At 36.0% G+C, this 18551-nt stretch overlaps 1 long non-coding RNA gene across 2 annotated transcripts in view; it reads left to right on the forward strand.

Moving 5' to 3' along the window:
- Positions 1–4390: 4390 nt before the first annotated feature.
- Positions 4391–18551, forward strand: part of LOC141491714 (uncharacterized) — a 111861-nt gene continuing 97700 nt past the window's right edge. The window contains exons 1-3 of one of the 2 annotated variants that reach the window (XR_012469728.1): positions 4391–4475; positions 4631–4685; positions 7304–7730. This is a non-coding gene — a long non-coding RNA (uncharacterized LOC141491714). Of the gene's footprint in view, positions 4476–4630; positions 4686–7303; positions 7731–18551 lie in introns of those variants that run through there. The other variant, XR_012469727.1, reaches the window with a different exon arrangement.

Genomic DNA, 18551 nt, shown 5'->3' on the forward strand with positions numbered 1-18551 from the left:
TAACCACAAGTCTGACCATATCACCATCATCCATCACCCATTTAATCATTTGAGAGTCTTCCTTTTGTCTCACATAAGATCAAATATAAAAGCCAATACTTGGCTTATAAAATCCTCCATAATCTCATCCTTTCCTACCTCCCCAGTCTTCTCATACCTTACACACAGATTTCACCACCCCACTCCAACCCATCATATATTCAACAATCAAGTAACACTGTTCCATATACAAAACACTCCATCTCCCAACTAACCTTGCAATTTTTGCATTTTCATTAGCTATTCTCCATGCCAGAGCTCTCTCTCTTCCTGCTCATCCCCACCTTCTGGGTTCTTTCAAGTCTAGTTAAAATTCTACATTTTACAAGAAGCTTTCCTTGATCCCCTTTGAGACTAGTGCCTCCTCTCTCTTGGCTATATCTAGTTTATTTTGTTTATACTTATCCAGGTCCAAACTGGATGAGATAGAGATGCAATCTAAAAAAAAAAAAAGTTTTTTAATGTATAAATTGCACTTTGCTCACACCTACCATGCATTTCTCTATTACCCATGTGGAATACTCATTATTATTTCTTTGGAAACTGCTCTCTTGCATATCTCACAGCCAGTATATGGCATATCCTAAGCTCTTAAATTTTAGTTGAGTTCACTTGACCACCCTAATTCTTCTAAATGGATTAAGGTTTCTCTGAATTTGACTAGGATTCTGATTCATTTGCAAATAGGCATACTGAAGCAAATAGAAGAACTCTTTTGTATGTCAGATGGACACAGTCACCCCAAAATGAACTTCTATCTATAGATGCAACATAATGCCCACAGAACATATATTGCCTCCTTATGTAAACAAATCAAGGATGGAGCCCAGATGACTTCCCAAATACTGATCAACAATACCAACAAAAGGCAACTCACCACCAAGCCATATGCCTATTTTTCCATTTCTACAAAATGTACAATTCCTCTCTACATGAATTGAGACCAAAGAACATTCTACAATGGACCACTTATTTATTATTATTGAATGACTAAAAGATGTAGATTAAGATCCTTCTATACTTAAAGATTTTTAAAACTGATTATTTTTCTTTTTTAGGGCTAAGTTATTGTTCATCAGTGAATATAAACATTTCAAAACACAAAGAATAGGGCATACACAAAAAACCCTCCAATCTGGAAGATGACAATTGTGCCAACAAAATCAGTAATGATAGCTGGTATTTATATAGAACTTTAAGGAAGGTAAAGTAACTTATATGGATGATTATTGATGATGATGGGGATGTTTTTCTTTTGTTCTTGAATAAGACCATGATATCATGAGCACATGACAAGCACATGAATTGCATTTTGAGTGAGGGGATGCTGAGATAAATCACCAGCTTCACTTTCTCCTTCAGAATCACCTGAGTCCAGTAGTCAGATATGGATCAGAATAACTGGAGATATCATCCAGGGTCATCTCCATATGTATGATAACATTTTGTTCTCTCAGGGAAGTCAGTAATAATAACAATCCTAATGATAATAATGCTTCACATTTGAGTTGCCTTCCCAACATTATTTCATTTAGGTTAAATAGAATCAATCAAGTGGGAGCCTCTAACTAAAATCTGAAAGCATAATCACAACAGTTTCCCAAACTAAAAGAAAAATTGATATAGGCATAGAAATAGAGTTCAGGAAGATGAGAGGAGGGGAAGACTCAAGAAAAACATTATGACTAAGAGAGAGGATGGCAAATTAAAGAACACTCTAGTGTTTATCACAAAGAAGAGAGGGAGTCCTAAATTCCTCATTGTCTATTTTTTAAGCATAATTTGAGTTTTCAGTCTCATAGTAACAAAAGAATGAACAATGTTGAATTTCTGCTTCCTTATTACACTTTTCTCAAGTAGTTTTTTATTATTATGGTAGAAAATTAGAATGTTTTAAGGTGGTTATAGATTTGCTAGTAGTAGAATAATTACAATTTTGCATGTTGCACTGGAAAATTAATTTTCTCCAGTAAAAAACAATGAATCCATGGAAGCATTCTCCATTGAATCTTTCCTTCTGGCTTAAAGTAGCTTTCATGCTGAGAATCTGCTCCACTTAAGTTTCACAGTGCATTTGTGACATGCCTCCTGAGACAGAGGTGTCTAAAGGAGGATTTATAGTGGAGATAAGATAGCAATAAAGGTTCTCTCAGATCTACTCCAGGAGAGATTGCAGACTAATTGTAAAACTTTTCTATTTTGAAGGTACAAGGACAAGAATAAAATTAAAAATCAATGTAAACAGCTCAGAATTATTTGATACAGATCAAAATGGGGCAAGAGCACCCAGTCTGGTCAGGAAGATTGAGTTCAAATTTGACCTCAGACTAGCTGTCTGACCTTGAGCAAGTCTTGGCACCTATATTCCAGGAATGCCATGAGGATGCAATGAGATAATAATTGAAAAATGTTTGCACACAGACAGCAAGAGGAAAGGAAAACATACATACATATATATATATATATATATATATATATTATAAAATATATGTTTTGGTTATGATTGTTGTTGTTGTTATTGTCATTATTGTTCTTGAGAGGTGAGTAGCCTTGACCAGATTTGAATTCTCAGACACAATTCAATCTTTTTGTTTATAATTTATGTGAAAGGAGCATTAACTTTAAAATTCAAAGACACTTCTCATACAGATCTATCTGTGGGATCTTTTCATTACCTACTCCTTCCAAGAGACTTCTCGAAATTGATGAAACTGAGTAGAATAATTATGCAATTGATTGAAAGTTGTAGCTCATATAAGATCGTGCTGAGTTTATTGATTGGCTAAATTGAATTTCATTTTTTATTGTGAACTTAATATCATCAACAAACACAAACATTTGAATACACAAAGAACAAGGACATATACAAAACTATTCCAGTCTTGAAAATTACAATAATAACTAATATTTATAGAGTGCCTCATTCCTGAAAGTGTCCTGACTTATTAACTAGAATTTATCTTTAGGTTATGGGAGGCTGCTGTTACTCAAAAGCTATCCTTCCTTATCAAGACCTTGCTAAAGAATAGAGTGGATAGAGCACCAGCCCTGGAGTCAGGAGTACCTGAGTTCAAATCTGGCCTCAGACACTTAATAATTACTTAGCTGTGTGGCCTTGGGCAAGCCAATTAACCCCATTGCCTTGCAAAAAAAAAACTAAAAAAAAACCTGCAGTTATCTGAAGATTTTATAATAATTTACTAGACCACCAAAATAAAGAATTGCTTTCTTCCTTTGCAGAATTAATTTTTGTCAAAAGTCGCCCATGTAGCAAAGAAACAGCTGGGGGAAGGGAAGGAAAGAGACAAGGAGAATGAAGAACTGGGGAATGAACTTTTAGCACTCAAATGGTTTTCTTCCTAAATCCATTTCAACCCATGTGCAGTTGATACAAGAAATAAAAGGGAAATTTTTTTTTTCTCTTAGGTAGTTCTGAATTTCTGGTGTCAAAGATAACACTTTGGACAAGTAGTTTCTCCTGAGTAGCTGATTGAAATGCATTAACGATTTCTGGATTACTGAGCATTCCATTCTCCAAATGTTCTCTTAAAAATTTGTCAGAGTTCTCTTTGATGATACTTAATGCAAATAATTTACTTTCCAAATGGATTGCAGCAAATCTGTGAGTATTGCTGCTTGCAAAGACAGCCATCTAGCGGCACCCTTATTAATTATATTAATTTGTTTATTGGTATTGTGTCTTGTGCCCTTAGACATTTGCATGCATGAGTGCAATTTAAAATAAATCATAACACATTTACAATTATTTTGTAAGAAATTGTTAATCATGGCAGAATGACTATGAAAATGTTACCATGAATAACAATTCATTCTTTATTTATTTATTCCAATTAGATAAATCAAACCAGAATCTTTGGTTACAGAATTAGTTTCCATGAATTTTTCACTATCAATGTCAATACGCTTCTACATTAACAAAAGGAAATAAATTCATTAGTCACTTTGACAGAGATAGAGTTGCCCCTGTTTTTATTAATAACTTCATTTGCTTAGGTTTTTTTTAACTTGATCCCTTTATTCATTTATACCATCAGTGAAAAGGCAACTACTTTGGACTGAACTTTTTGTGAGCCACAAGACTTTATCTCCATACATCAAAACAATTGGTAAAGTACAAATCACTTTATTTGATTCATTTGAACCATTTATTTGAAATCATGTAAATGAAATCCAATTTCTTTTACTCAATCTGCTTCTTTTTCTTTCTAAATCTATCAAACCCTTCAACCCTACCAGTTAGTTGACTGACAGTTGTACAAGAATTAACAGCTGAAAAAAAACAGGTTAAATGAATGGAATACTTAAGAGTAACAGACTTTTTAAGAGTTCTTTTGAAGGGAAATTTGAAATAGCAATATCTTTGGATAGTTCAGAAAAAGGCAAAAGCAACCACACCACTTTGAATACAATTTAAGGTAATGGGAAAAGCTTGTGTGTGTGTGTGTGTGTGTGTGTGTGAAGGGGGGACTGTGGGGCTGGCATCATAAATTATTTAAGGTAAGCAGCATTACAGAATATTTCATCAGAAAGGCTATGAGTATGTATTTCATTCAACTCTTTCATTTTACAGGTAAGGGGACTGAGGATCAGTGATTTGAAATAATTTCCTTAAGATCACAGAACTAGTGAGTATCAAACACAGGACTCCACCATCTCTAGCCGTTCAGTTTATTATTTCTATCAACTGACTTATAAAAGTTCCTTCCTCGATTATTACCAAAAAAAAAAAAAAAGGTGAACTCACCACCAATGAGGAGGAAATTAAAGTAATAATTTGAAATTATTTTGACCAACTCTATGCCAATAAATATGATAATCTAAGTGAAATGGATGAATATTTACAAAAATATAAGTTGCCCAGGTTAAATGAAGAAGAAATTAAATACCTAAACAACCCTATCTCAGAAAAAGAAATTCAAAAAGCCATTATTGAACTCCCTAAAAAAAATCTCCAGAGCCCGATGGATTCACAAGTGAATTCTACTAAACTTTTAAGGATCAATTGGTTCCAATTCTATATAAACTCTTTGGAAAAATAGGGAAAGATTGAACTCTGCCTAACTCTTTCTATGAAACCAATATGGTACTGTTACCTAAACCAGGAAGAGTTAAAACAGAGAAAGAAAATTATAGACGTATTTCCCTGATGAATATAGATGCAAAAATCCTAAATAAAATCTTAGCAAAACGATTACAACAAGTCATCACCAGGATAATACATTATGATCAAGTAGGATTTATTCCAGGAATGTAGTGTTGGTTCAATATTAGGAAAACTGTTAGTATACTCAATTATATCAAGAACAAGCCTATCAGAAATCATATGATCATATCAATAGATGCTGAAAAAGCTTTTGACAAAATATAGCATCCATTCCTATTAAAAACACTAGAGAGTGTAGGAATAAATGGACTGTTCCTTAAAATAATTAGCAGTATCTATTTGAAACCATCAACAAGCATTATATTCAATGGGGAGAGGTTAGAGGCATTCCCAATAAGATCAGGGGTGAAACAAGGGTGCCCATTATCACCACTACTATTCAATATTGTATTAGAAATGTTAGCATCAGGAATTAGAGAAGAAAAAGAAATTGAAGGAATTAGAATTGGGAAGGAAGAGAAAAAACTCTCACTCTTTGCAGATGACATGATGGTCTACCTAGAGAATCCCAAGAAATCATCCAAAAAACTACTGGAAACAATTAGCAATTTTAGCAAAGTTGTAGGGTATAAAATAAACCCTCATAAATCCTCAACTTTTCTATATATGTCTAGCAAGAAACAGCAGGAAGAGCTAGAAAGAGAAATCCCATTCAAAGTAACCTCAGACAATATAAAATATTTGGGAGTCTATTTGCCAAGACAGACTCAGAATCTTTTTGAAAACAATTATAAAACACTTCTCACACAAATTAAATCAGATTTAAATAACTGGACAAATATCAACTGCTCATGGATAGGTAGAGCTAATATAATAAAAATGACAATTCTACCAAAACTAAACTATCTGTTTAGTGCCCTACCAATCAAAATTCCAAAAAATTACTTTAACGAGTAGGAAAAATTGTAAGTAAATTCATATGGAGAAATAAAAAGTCAAGAATTGCCAGGAGCTTAATGAAAAAAAGTGCAAAAGAAGGTGGCTTAGCCCTACCTGATCTAAAATTATATTATAAAGCATCAGTCATCAAAACTGTTTGGTATTGGCTAAGAAATAGAGTGGTGTACCAGTGGAATAGATGAGGTGTAAAAGCAGGAAATGATTATAGTAATCTGCTGTTTGATAAACCCAAAGAGTCCAGCCATTGGGGTAAAAACTCCCTCTTTGATAAAAATTGCTGGGATAATTGGAAGTAAGTATGGAAGAAACTTAGATTAGACCAACACCTCACACCCTTTACCAAGATAACATCCAAATGGTTACAGGACATAGACATAAAAAACAATACTATAAGCAAATTAGAAAATCAAGTACTAGTCTACCTGTCAGATCTATGGAAAGGGGAACAGTTTATGACTAAGGAATAGTTGGAGAAAATTACCAAAAATCAATTAGATGATTTCGATTACATTAAATTAAAAAGTTTTTGCACAGATAAAACCAATGTAACCAAGATCAAAAGAAATGTAGCAAATTGGGAAACAATCTTTGCAACTAATGATTCTGACAAAGGACTCATTTCTAAAATATACAGAGAACTGAGTCATATTTTTAAAACAAAAAGCCATTCCCCAATTGACAAATGGTCAAAGGATATGCAAAGGCAATTTACAGATGAGGAGAACAAAGTAATCCATAGCCATATGAAAAAAAAGCTCTAAATCATTAATTATTAGAGAAATGCAAATTAAAGCTTCTCTGAGGTACCACCTCACACCTCTCAGATTGGCCAATATGACCAGGAAGGATAATGATCATTGTTGGAAGGGTTGTGGGAAATCTGGGACACTATTACACTGTTGGTGGAGCTGTGAACTCGTCCATCCCTTCTGGAGAGCTATTTGGAACTATGCCCAAAGGGCAACAAAAATGTGCATACCCTTTGACCCAGAAATACCACTACTGGGTATATATCCTGAAGAGATGATGAAAAAGGGTAAAAACATCACTTGTACAAAAATATTTATAGCAGCCCTGTTTGTGGTGGCAAAGAATTGGAAATCAAGTAAAAGTCCTTCAGTTGGGGAATCGCTTAGCAAACTGGTATATGTATCTCATGGGACATTATTGTTCTATTAGAAACCAGGAGGGACAGGATTTCAGGGAAGCCTGAAGGAATTTGCATGAACTGATACTGAGTGAGATGAGCAGAACCCAAAAACACTGTACATCCTAACAGCAACATGGGAGTGATGTTCAACCTTGAAGGACTTGCTCATTCCATCAGTGCAACAATTTGGAACAATTTGGGGCTGTCTGCAAAGGAGAGTGCCATCTGTATCAAGATAAGGAGCTGTGGAGTTTGAACAAAGTTCAAGGACTATTCCCTTTAATTTAGAAAAAAACAGATTTCTTATTGTCTGATCTTGTTACCTCTTAGACTTCTCTTCTCTTCTTTAAGGATACGATTTCTCTCTCATCACACCCAATTTGGATCAAGGTACAACATGGAAACAAAGTAAAGACTGACAGAGTGTTTTCTGTAGCGGGGAGGAGGGAAGCAAGATTGGGGGGGAAATTGTAAAACTCAAATAATATCTTTAATAAAAATAAATTTAAAAAAATCATCAGAAGAATGTGTCAGCTACTTTGGCAGAAATCTTATCACATATTTTAATACTATCCTAACTGGGCTCCAAACCCTTTTGTTATATATATATGTATATATACCTGATTGGAGAATATGTCCCAGGAATTTTTCTCAACCAACTTTCTTTAAAATTATTCTCTCTAGGGGTGACTAGGTCGTGTAGTAGATAAAGCACCAGCCTTGGAGTCAGGAGTACCTGGGTTCAAATCCGGTCTCAGACACTTAATTATTACCTAGCTGCATGGCCTTGGGCAAGCCACTTAACTCCATTTGCCTTGCAAAAACCTTAAAAAAATAAAATAAAATAAAAATATTCTCTCTAAAAGTTAACTAAGTAGAAGTAATTAATCAATGCCAACTGTTAACCAAGAGGGAAGCCACACCAGTGGGAGCTACTAAGTACCAAGGAGAAATAAGTTCAAGAGAAAATGTTTCTGTTATACCCAGAATTCTGAGGTGATGTAAAGTGGTAACCTTACTCTGGAGACCCTGTCCTGCCAGTAGGGTTAGTGACTTCACAGGTGATAGAAGTGCTTCCTATACAAGATCATCCATCCATGTACTTATATGATACAGTCAAAATACAAAATGAAATATGATAAATGCATGAGATAAGATAAAACAAAAACACTTTAAGAGGTCCTGGAGTGGGGATGAGGAAGTGTTTTGATCAACTGAGAGAAATAGTAAAGGGCTTCAAAACAGAGATGGAATTTTAATTAGCTTTTTAACAAATGAAGAAAAAAAGAGAAAGTGAAGGAAATAGTAGTTCACACATTTACAGCACTTTGTAAAACATTTTCCCCACAGTAACTCAGTGATGTTTTTCCTACCCAAACTGTGATATCATTGATGACAGGAACTTCCATCAAATTCAGTCAATCTATTCTCTATACCTCCTATCTCATTATTATAGAAAAACTTAAAAAGCAAAACCATCTTTGACTCTTCCTTCAATTTTGATCTTAATATTGACTTCACTGCCCAATCCTATCAATTCTAATTGCATATCTCATATTCATCCCTTCCTATTTCCTTACACTGCTACCCATCAGAATCACCTTCTCACATTTCCCTACAAATTCATCCTTGATATAGCAGTCAAAATAATGTTTAATGATCATATCCAGGCATATGATAACCTGATTCAAAAACTGTGAATGGCCTTCTGTTTTCAGTGGTATAGAATAAAAGCTCCTAAACATGAAGTTTAAAATCAAATGACTTAATATGACTTTGCAAAGCTTAAAGTGTTTTAATTTGTTTATTATTATTCTCTCCTCAAATCTGAGTCCAATTTACCATTGTACTTTTATTTCATATTTCTTTATATAAACATTATTTTCCAAACTTCATAATTAATTCTTTTCAAAATTCAATAAACTCACTCCCATTTCTGCCCATTGGTACAAGTCATCTTTCATGTCTATAATATACTCCATCTTCAACTTCAGCCACCAAAATTCTTTTTGTCTCTTCCTTCAAGGTCATCTTGAAGCATATGTCATCTGTGCTATGAAGGCTTTCATGATCTCCCTACCACTAGAAAAATGACTTCTTCTTCTTCTCCTTAGATTTACCTGCAGCATTTTATCTGAATATCCCTTGACCCATAATATTCTATTTTATTGTTTTAATCATTTTCCTCTAACCCCCTTTTATAAACCTTTTTAATGTGACTCTTGAATCTACTGTTTGATGTCCAAATTTTCTATTTAATTCTTGTCTTTTCATAAGGAATTATCAGAAGTCTTCCATTTCATTAAATGTCCATCTTTTCCTCTGAAAGAGAAGGCTCAGCCTTGCTGGATAGTGGATTCTTGACTGCATTCCAAGCTCCCTTGCTCTTTGGAATATCTCATTCCAGACACTTTGATCCCTTAATGTTGATGCAGCCAGGTCCTGTGTAATCCTTACTGTGGCTCCTTGGTATTTAAACTGTTTCTTTCTGGTTGTTTGCAGGATTTTCTCTTTTATCTGATGGTTCTGGAATTTGGCCACAGCATTCCTTGGTGTTTTCATTTTAGGATGTCTTTCCAGAGGGGATCGATGTATTCTTTCAATAAGTATTTTACTCTCTGGTTCCATGATATCAGGGCAATTTTCCATCACTAAATCCTGTAACATTAAGTCTAGGCTTTTTTCTCTTTGATGTTTTAAGGAAGCCTTATAATTCTCAAGTTGTCCCTTCTTGATCTACTCTCAAGTTCAGTGGTTTTACTGATGAAGTATTTTACATTTTCTTCTATTTTTTGTTTTTGTTTAACAGACACTTGCTGTCTCATGAAGTCATTAGTTTCAACAGACTCCATTCTTTATTTTTTAATAGAAGAATTTTCTAACTCTTTTTTCCAGTTGGTCAATTCTATTTTTGAAAGAGTTTTCCATTTGACCAATTGAGGTTTTGAGAGAATTATTTTCTTTTTTGCATTTGTCCAAATGTATTTTTCAATGATTTGTTTTCTTGTTGCAAGGTGTTAATTTTCTCTCCCAAATCTATTTCTTCAAGGAAGTTTTTCTGTGCTGGAGAACAGGTCATATTCTCCTCAGAGGTTCTAGGTCTCTCTGAGTTAGTCTTTTCCTTCCAAGAATTTTTCTGTGGACCCTCCTTTGTGCTGGCCTTTCTTCATTATCCTAAGACCTTGTGTTGGAGAGGGGCTGATTCACAGAGGTTTGGTGTCAGGATTCATAGATGCTTCACTCACTGAGTGTAATATCTACAGCTGGCCAGTAGGGGGTGCTGGCTGCTTTCTCTGGAGTGTGTGTGACCCTGATTGAGACCCTCTCCCTTGGCCTAGAGGGAATGGTTGAAGCTGTTAAACACTTTTGTCTTCAATTAATGGTGGGCTCTACCCTGGGGTGAAGTCATCATTCTCCCTATTGTCAGCTGAGGTGGTTCCACTGCTTGACCTTAGCCTGGGGCAGAGGTAGTCTATAATTATGTTTGTTCTGGGAAGAGGCTTCAGCTGAAATGGAGGTGTGAGCTTTGAGTTCCTCCAAACCAGAGGAGCCTAGGGATAGATGTCTGTAGCTCTCCCACACCAGAACTCTCCCTCCAGCCCTGCCACAAGCTTCAGATGGTTAGTGCCACCACCAATGCCTCTGCTCTGTAGTTGACCCAAGCCCCCAGGTCAACCAGGCTCTTGCACCTTCCATTGATCAAGCCAGTTGGTTCTTGGGCCCTCAGGCTCCCAGGCTCCTGCCCCGCCACTAATCAGGCTTATCTGTGACTGATCCCAGGCTCTCACCAGTTCTGTGCTCCCTGCAGAGTCCACCCTCTGCACCCAGATTCACCCATGATTTTGGAAGATAGATCCTGAGATGGATGTTCTTTACCTGGCTTTTCTTTCTGGGTTTTGTTGATCAGATTTCTGCTAAGAGGTTTGTTTCATATGATTTGTAAGGGAAATTCAAGAGGTTAGCACTGTACCTGTCTTCTCTCTACCATCTTGGCCAGAACTCCCTCATTTTAGTCATTTTTCAATCATATCTGACTGACTCTTGATGACCCTATTTTGGGTATTCTTGGAAAATATACTAGAGTACTATTCCATTTCCTTATTCAATTCATTATATAAAGAACTGAGGCAAAGTTAAGTGACATTTCCAGAGACACACAGATAATAAGTGTCTGAGGTAAGAGTCTTACTCAGAAAGAGGAGTCATCCTGACCCCAAGTCTTGCCTTCTATCTACTGATCCACCTTACTACACCTCTGGTCTACTTTAGCTCATTTTAAAATATATAGATGCTATTTATTATCTACTAATATAAGTTCCCTAAGTATATGGGCCACTGTTATTTTTAATCTTTCTATCCCAAACTCCAATATTTGCATCCCTGTCATATGTGCTTAATAAATATTTATAGAATTTAATTGATATGTAATCAAATTACTCTTGTGTCAGAAGAGCTCGCATTATATGAGACCTGGATAACTAGTAAGAGATTTCTTCATTTTCCTAATCACAATGCTTTGCTATATTACTGTATCTCTAATTCTTATGTCAAAAAGCCTCACATTATATTAAAGGCCTAATGAGAAATTTCTTCATTTTCATATCACACAAACTATATGAAAATCTCAATATCAAACACAAGCCTGCATGTACATCATCAAGTCTCTCTATGAGCAATAAATTCACAAGACTCCAAATGTACATTTTATATATATAGGTCCAAAAATAAAAGCCAAGTAAAGCTCATGATGGAAAAAATAAAATACTTCCATATAAATAATTCCCCTTGAATGAATTTAATTTCAGTCATGACCTGCATAATACTTTCAAAGCATATCATCTCTAACACAGAGATTTAGTATATTTCTCCTACTGAGATTCTCTACAGTCCCAGCAGGAATATCTGTAATCACTCATTATCATCATTTCCTGGGTTCTTGGGGCATCTACCTACTGTGGTTCACCTTCTGTTTCCCAGAAAATAAGAGGGTCTATTACTCTTTTTCAGAGTTCTTCTACTGTCCTGAATACCATGGCCCTACTTGTAATCATCCAACAGACGATATTCATTATCCTTTGTTGCTCTAAACCTGTGATGCTTATCAATATTCTTTCTATGATTTCTCTCAAACTCCCAGTAGGTGGCACTGATATCTTCTTCTGCTTTGAACAGTGTCCTACTCAAAGATCAGACCTGCAGCATGTTGGACACTTCACAATTTCCTTAGCTTGGCCAGAGACACAATCTCATTCTCTGGTTTTGGTTTCTCCTTTGTACTATGGCTCTTTGGACCTCTGGACTTACAGAAGTGATCAGATACAATGGTATGGTGAATCAGATTACTGACTAGAATAAAAGAAGTGGACTCAGATCCAAGCCCTGATGCTTATTACCTATATCAGTTTGGACATATTACCTAATCTCCTTGTGCTTCACTTTCCTGACCTATAAAATGAAGGGTTAAACTGGATGGCTTTTGAAGTCCCTTCCAGTTCTGGATCTCTAATTACCCTCAAGAAAAGCAAAAATACACCTCTTTTCTTATTTTCTATTCCCTTTCCCAAGTTGAATCAGCATGGCTACACAGTCTTGCATACCCATTTCCCCAACCACCTAGGTGATAAACTTTACAACTATATATGTAGTGCCTCCAGATTTAGCAGCTAGGCATTCTAATTTCCAGTTACCTTTTCATGTGTCTATTGCAAAAGGTTCTTGACCTCTTTATATCAAAATCTTTGGCAGTATGGTGAAACCTATGCACCAATTTTCAAAATATTTTTAAGTGAATGAAATCAAAAGCTATAACATATAAAAATACTTTGAAAACTTAAAAGTGATAGATGTTAATTATCATTTTATTATTATTAAAATGCATAGGATTAAAAAGGTAATGAATTATATTAAGATGAAATTATTAATTTTTCACATTTTAGTAATCTATGCTTTAGAGTATCTCCAGGTGAGGCCAACTAGGTAAAGTCATTCAAATTTCTCAGGACCTTTCCTCTAGAATAATGGATTTGACTGAGATAAACCAAACATTCTTCCTGGATGACAATCTAAAATCTCTACAATCTGTATCATATAATTCCCTATCTTGTGCATCTATGTGCTTTGCTTGCATTTTAAAAAATACACTGAAATAATGAAGTATGGTGGCTCACTGCTATTAAGGAGATTACAACCCTCTCCATAGCCCCTAAAATAATAACTTCAAGCTGTAAAAATTAGGTAATTTTCCCTTAGAATTTTTTTCATTCAGCTGTATGAAAAAGTAAGTTTTTAGCAGTTACTCTGAGATATTATTTTCTGTCATAAGAATATTTGCTTAGGGCATATGGGGAAGGGGGAGAAAACGACTGACTGGATAATTTCAGTGAAGCTGGTTTTCCTTTAAAACTGAGAAAAATTCTGAGGCGAACCAAATGTTAGAGAAGAAGAGGAAAAAAATAAACAGAATATTCTAAAATGTAAAGACTATGAATGTGAATTTTAAACCTGAAAACAGAATCAATATCTTGTGGACCAAGGGGAAGGGGGAAAAAAGGAGTGGGGTATATTTGAACTCAAAATTATCTGCTATCTTATAAGTAACAAGAGGAAAATCGAAGACTCCCAGAAAAAAATTGTAAAATATGATACCACCAGAGCACCATGGAAAGATACTCTTATTGTTCTCTGGATATATTTGTGTTTACCTCTCAGGGTGTACTGAGATCAAATAAGATATTTCACAAAGTTTAAAAGGATAAGGACATATATACATATATATGCATTCATACACACATATATAAGCATAAATGTAAGTAGATATATACATATAGACCTATATGAGCTCTATATATAGCATGTATCTATAGATTAGATATTAGCATTATTATTCAATTGAAATTATGACACCCTAAGGAAGCAAAAAAAAGGCCAACAGAGTCAAAGCAGGAATACCTAAATTTTTATTCCCAATCAAAGAGTTTTGTGACTTTGGAGAAGTCATCTAATTACTTACTCTTGAACTCAATTTTCCTTTCCATAAATTGAGAATGATAACTAACATTATTGAGGATTATGAAGATAAGTATAAAGATTATGAAGTACTCAGGGCTCATATTCAGTATGAAGTCAGTTTTCTTCTGTATTTATAAAATGAGGTACTTGAAATAGATTATCTCTAAAGTCTCATAGCATCCTCAAGAGATGGTGTGAAATAGCAGGAATTGTGTAGCTCAGAAAAAAAAGTTAGAGAAAAAAATCCAAAACAATGAGCTCCCTCCCCACTTCCTCAGCTAAATCCTGGAGGAAACAAAACCAAAGTTTCAACAAGTGAATGATAAAATGATATACTTTTTTACTGAGCTGATTTCTCAGTGGTTAGAGCACTGGACCTTGAGTCAAGAAAACCTGAGTTCAAATCTTGCCTTAGACACTCACTAGCTGGGTGACACTTGATCTTTGTTTACCTTAATCTAATTAAGAAAGAAATAGTAAATTACTACAGTGATTGCCAAGAAAATCCCAAACAGGATCACAAAATGTTGAACAACACTGAATGACTGAACAACACAGCAAGTTCCTCACCAATTTGAAATTTTATGACATACAAAAGAATTACAAGACATAGCCCCTGCCCTTAAGAAGCATTATAGGAGGTTTCCATCCATAGGAGCATCTCATCCAATATTATATTTGTAAGACTTAAGGGTAGAGGGCAGGTCAGGGAGAGGTGGGGAAAGATGGGGAGGGGAGGGAGGGAGAGATATCAAAAAGTGAGCTACCAGGCTAAAAGGAAAATCATTTTACTAATGTACTACTCCCTCATAATAACTTTATAAGGTATAGATTCTCTAGCTTCTTAAGCTAGCTAAGAGGTCACAACCAGTCCCCATTATTCAGACAGAAAAAGAAATGAAGAAGTATATGAGACTTAGAGAACACATTTTTCCCTGAATAAAAATTGTTCAGTGGCTAACCTTATCAGAATTAGCTATATTAGCAAGGAATTTCTAAGATGGTCAAAGACCTTTTTAAAAGAGAATCATTCTTATCCTATCTCCAGTAAGGAAGGAAGCAAAAAACAAATCCACTCACATCCCTCAGAGGTTACTTCATCAGAAGAAGATATATTTCCTCAAAACAGAGTACCTGCTGGTTCATCTACCTCCTCCATGGGAACTAGAAGTATCACACCAGAAAAAGAAGATTAACAAATGGAAAAGAGCAACCACTAAGCTCAAAGGAAATAACACTTTATTCCTTCTATATAAAGTCAAAGAAATGCATAAATACATTTTGGAAAGAAAATTAAACCCCATTGAATTATTTTCAGGGTTACAAAAAGAGTCATGGAGTTGGGAAAATACATAGGATCTCATTGGAGTGAGTGCCTTTGACTTAAGAAGTAGCCTCAAGTCAAATACATGAAGATGTGAATATGCCTTCTGATTCTCAAATCCCAATACATCAGGGATACCAAAAATCTATCTAACAGAACTCACTTAACCTAGTGCTAGAGAATTATTTTGTGGGCAGTAGAAAAGTGAAGCTTCAACTTCTGGCCAAGATGGTGGAGAGAAGACAGGCACAGTTCTAAAGTCTCCTGATATGAAACAAACCTATTAATAGAAATCCGACCCACAAAATCCAGAAAGAAAAGCCAGGAGAAAGAACATCTACCTCAGGATTTGTCTCCTGCAACAGCATTGGATGAATTCGGGTAGGTGAGTCTGGGCTCAGAGGGTGGATCAGCCACAGATCAGCCCCATCAGCCAGATTAGCAGCTGAACTGGAGCAAGGGAGTCTGAGGGCCCGAGAGCTGGACCTGCTGGATCAGTGGTGGGGCTAGACAGCAGGGGCTTGAGTCAGCTAAGGAACAGAGGCACTGGTATTGGTGCTATCCCTCTGGAGCTCACCGACAGGGCTGGGGGGAGAGTTTCGGTGCAGGAGAGTTGCAGACACCATCCCTGGGCTCCTCTGATCTGAGGAACTCTGAGTCCACGCCTCCATTGTTGCAGAGGCCTCATCCTGGTACAAACAATTGCAGACTACTTCTGCCTCAGGCCCAGGTGTGTGAGCAGAAGAACCAGCCCAGTTGACAATAGAGAGAGGAATGAGCTCACCCTGGGCTAGAGCCCACCATTGATTGAAGGCAAAAGAATTCAATAGCTCCAACTCCTCCCTTCAAGCAAAGGGAGAAGGCCTCAATCAAGGTCACAGACACTCCAGAGAAAGCAACTAGCACCTCCTACTGGCCAGCCAGAGAAATTGCATCCAATGAGTAAAGCCTCTAGATCCCAAGCCCCTGTGAACCAGCCCCTCCCCAACTGAAGGTCTTAGCAAAATGAAGAAGGGTCAGTGAAAAGATGGAGCCATAGAAAAATTCTTGGAAGGAAAAGACCCTAACTCAGAGAGACCTAGAACCTCTGAGAAGAATACAATCTGGTCTTCAGCACAGAAAAACTTCCTTGAAGATATAAGGAAGGAGTATAAAAATCAATTGGAAAATTTGGGAGAAACAATTAAACCTTGCAACAAGAAAACAAATCCTTAGAAAATACATTTGGACAAATACAAAATGAGAATAAATCCCTCACATCTTCAATTGGGCAACTGCAAAATGAAAATAATTGCCTCAAAACCTCAATTGATCAAATGGAAAGCTCTTTCAACAGTAGAATTGATCAATTGGAAAAGGAGTTGCAAAAGGTTAATGAAAAAAAGTCCTCCCTAAAAAAAAAAAGAATGGAGTCTGCAGAAACTAATGACTCCATGAGACAGCAAGAGCCAGTTAAAAAAATTAAAAAATAGAAGAAATAGAAGAAAATGTAAAATACCTCATCAACAAAACCACTGACCTTGAGAATAGATCAAGGAGGGGCAACCTGAGAATTATTGGGCTTCCGGAAAACATTGAAGAGGAAAAAAAGCCTGGACTTAATATTATAGGATCTAGTGATGGAAAACTGCCCTGATATCATGGAACCAGAGGGAAAAGTAGTTATTGAAAGACTACATTGATCCCCTCCAGAAAAAGATCCTAACATGAAAACATCAAGGAATGTTTTGGCCAAATTCCAGAACTATCAGATAAAAGAGACAATCCTGCAAGCAGCCAGAAAAAAACAATTTAAATATCAAGGAGCCACAGTAAGGATTACACAGGACCTGGCTGTATCAACATTAAGGGATTGAAGGGCCTGGAAAAGATATTCCAAAGAGCAAGGGAGCTTGGAATGCAGCCAAGAATCCACTATGCCATGACGCTGAGCCTTCTCTTCCAGGGGAAAAGATAGACATTTAACAAAATGGAAGAATTCCAAAAATTTTTGATGAAAAGACCACAGCTAAATAGAAAAATTCAGACATAAAACAGGAGATTCAAGAGACAAATGAGAAGGTTAAAAAAAAGAAAAAAAAGACGGTAAAAGAAAAAAACTGCTATCCAATAAGTTGAAATTGGCTATATCCCAGCATGGGGGAAAAGATTCTCATAAATCTTGAGAATTGTAACTCTAACGGAGGGAACATACCTAGCCAGAAATGATGGACATTCATGATCTATCCATGGGACTGCTATCTAATGGAATGTAACTGGCTTTAACCTCACTGGGGAGAAAGACTATAATATCTCTCAAGAATTTTCACTCTATTAGATAGAATGTACTTAGATAGAAGTGACAGATACTCAGAATTTTCTAGGACTCAGATAGAATGATCTAAAAAAAATGCCTCCTTAAAAGGGGGCATATGAAAGAGTCAGGACAAGGGAAGGGATTGAATGGGGTAAATCTCATTGCACTACGAGGTACAAAATACCTATGGTAATAGAGGGAAAGAAAGGAGGAGATGAGAAACACCTGAATCTTCTTCTCATCAGACTTGGCTTAAGTTAACTTATAAAATATGTAACTTTTCAAGTATTAAAAGGGGAAAAGGGGAGGGAGACGGAGAAGGGGAGTGGGGGGAAAGAGGAACTAACAAAAGGAAGGGAAGGGAAAATGGAAAAAGGGAAAGGGGAAAGAAAGGGGAGGGCATGATATAGGAGGGCAAACACACTGAAGGGGGTGGTATTCAGAAACAATATACTGGGGAATATGAATAAAGGGGGGAAAGGGAGAAAAATACAAACAGAGGGAAGATAGCATGGAGGGCAAAAAAGAATTAGTAATCATAACTTTGAATGTGCAAGGGATGAACTCTCCCTTAAAATGTAATCAAATAGCAGAGTGGATTAAAAACAAGAGTCCTACAATATGCTGCTTACAAGAAACTCATTTGAAG

This window comes from Macrotis lagotis, chromosome 6 (genome assembly GCF_037893015.1).
Source record: "Macrotis lagotis isolate mMagLag1 chromosome 6, bilby.v1.9.chrom.fasta, whole genome shotgun sequence".
NCBI classification, from domain to species: Eukaryota; Metazoa; Chordata; class Mammalia; order Peramelemorphia; family Peramelidae; genus Macrotis; species Macrotis lagotis.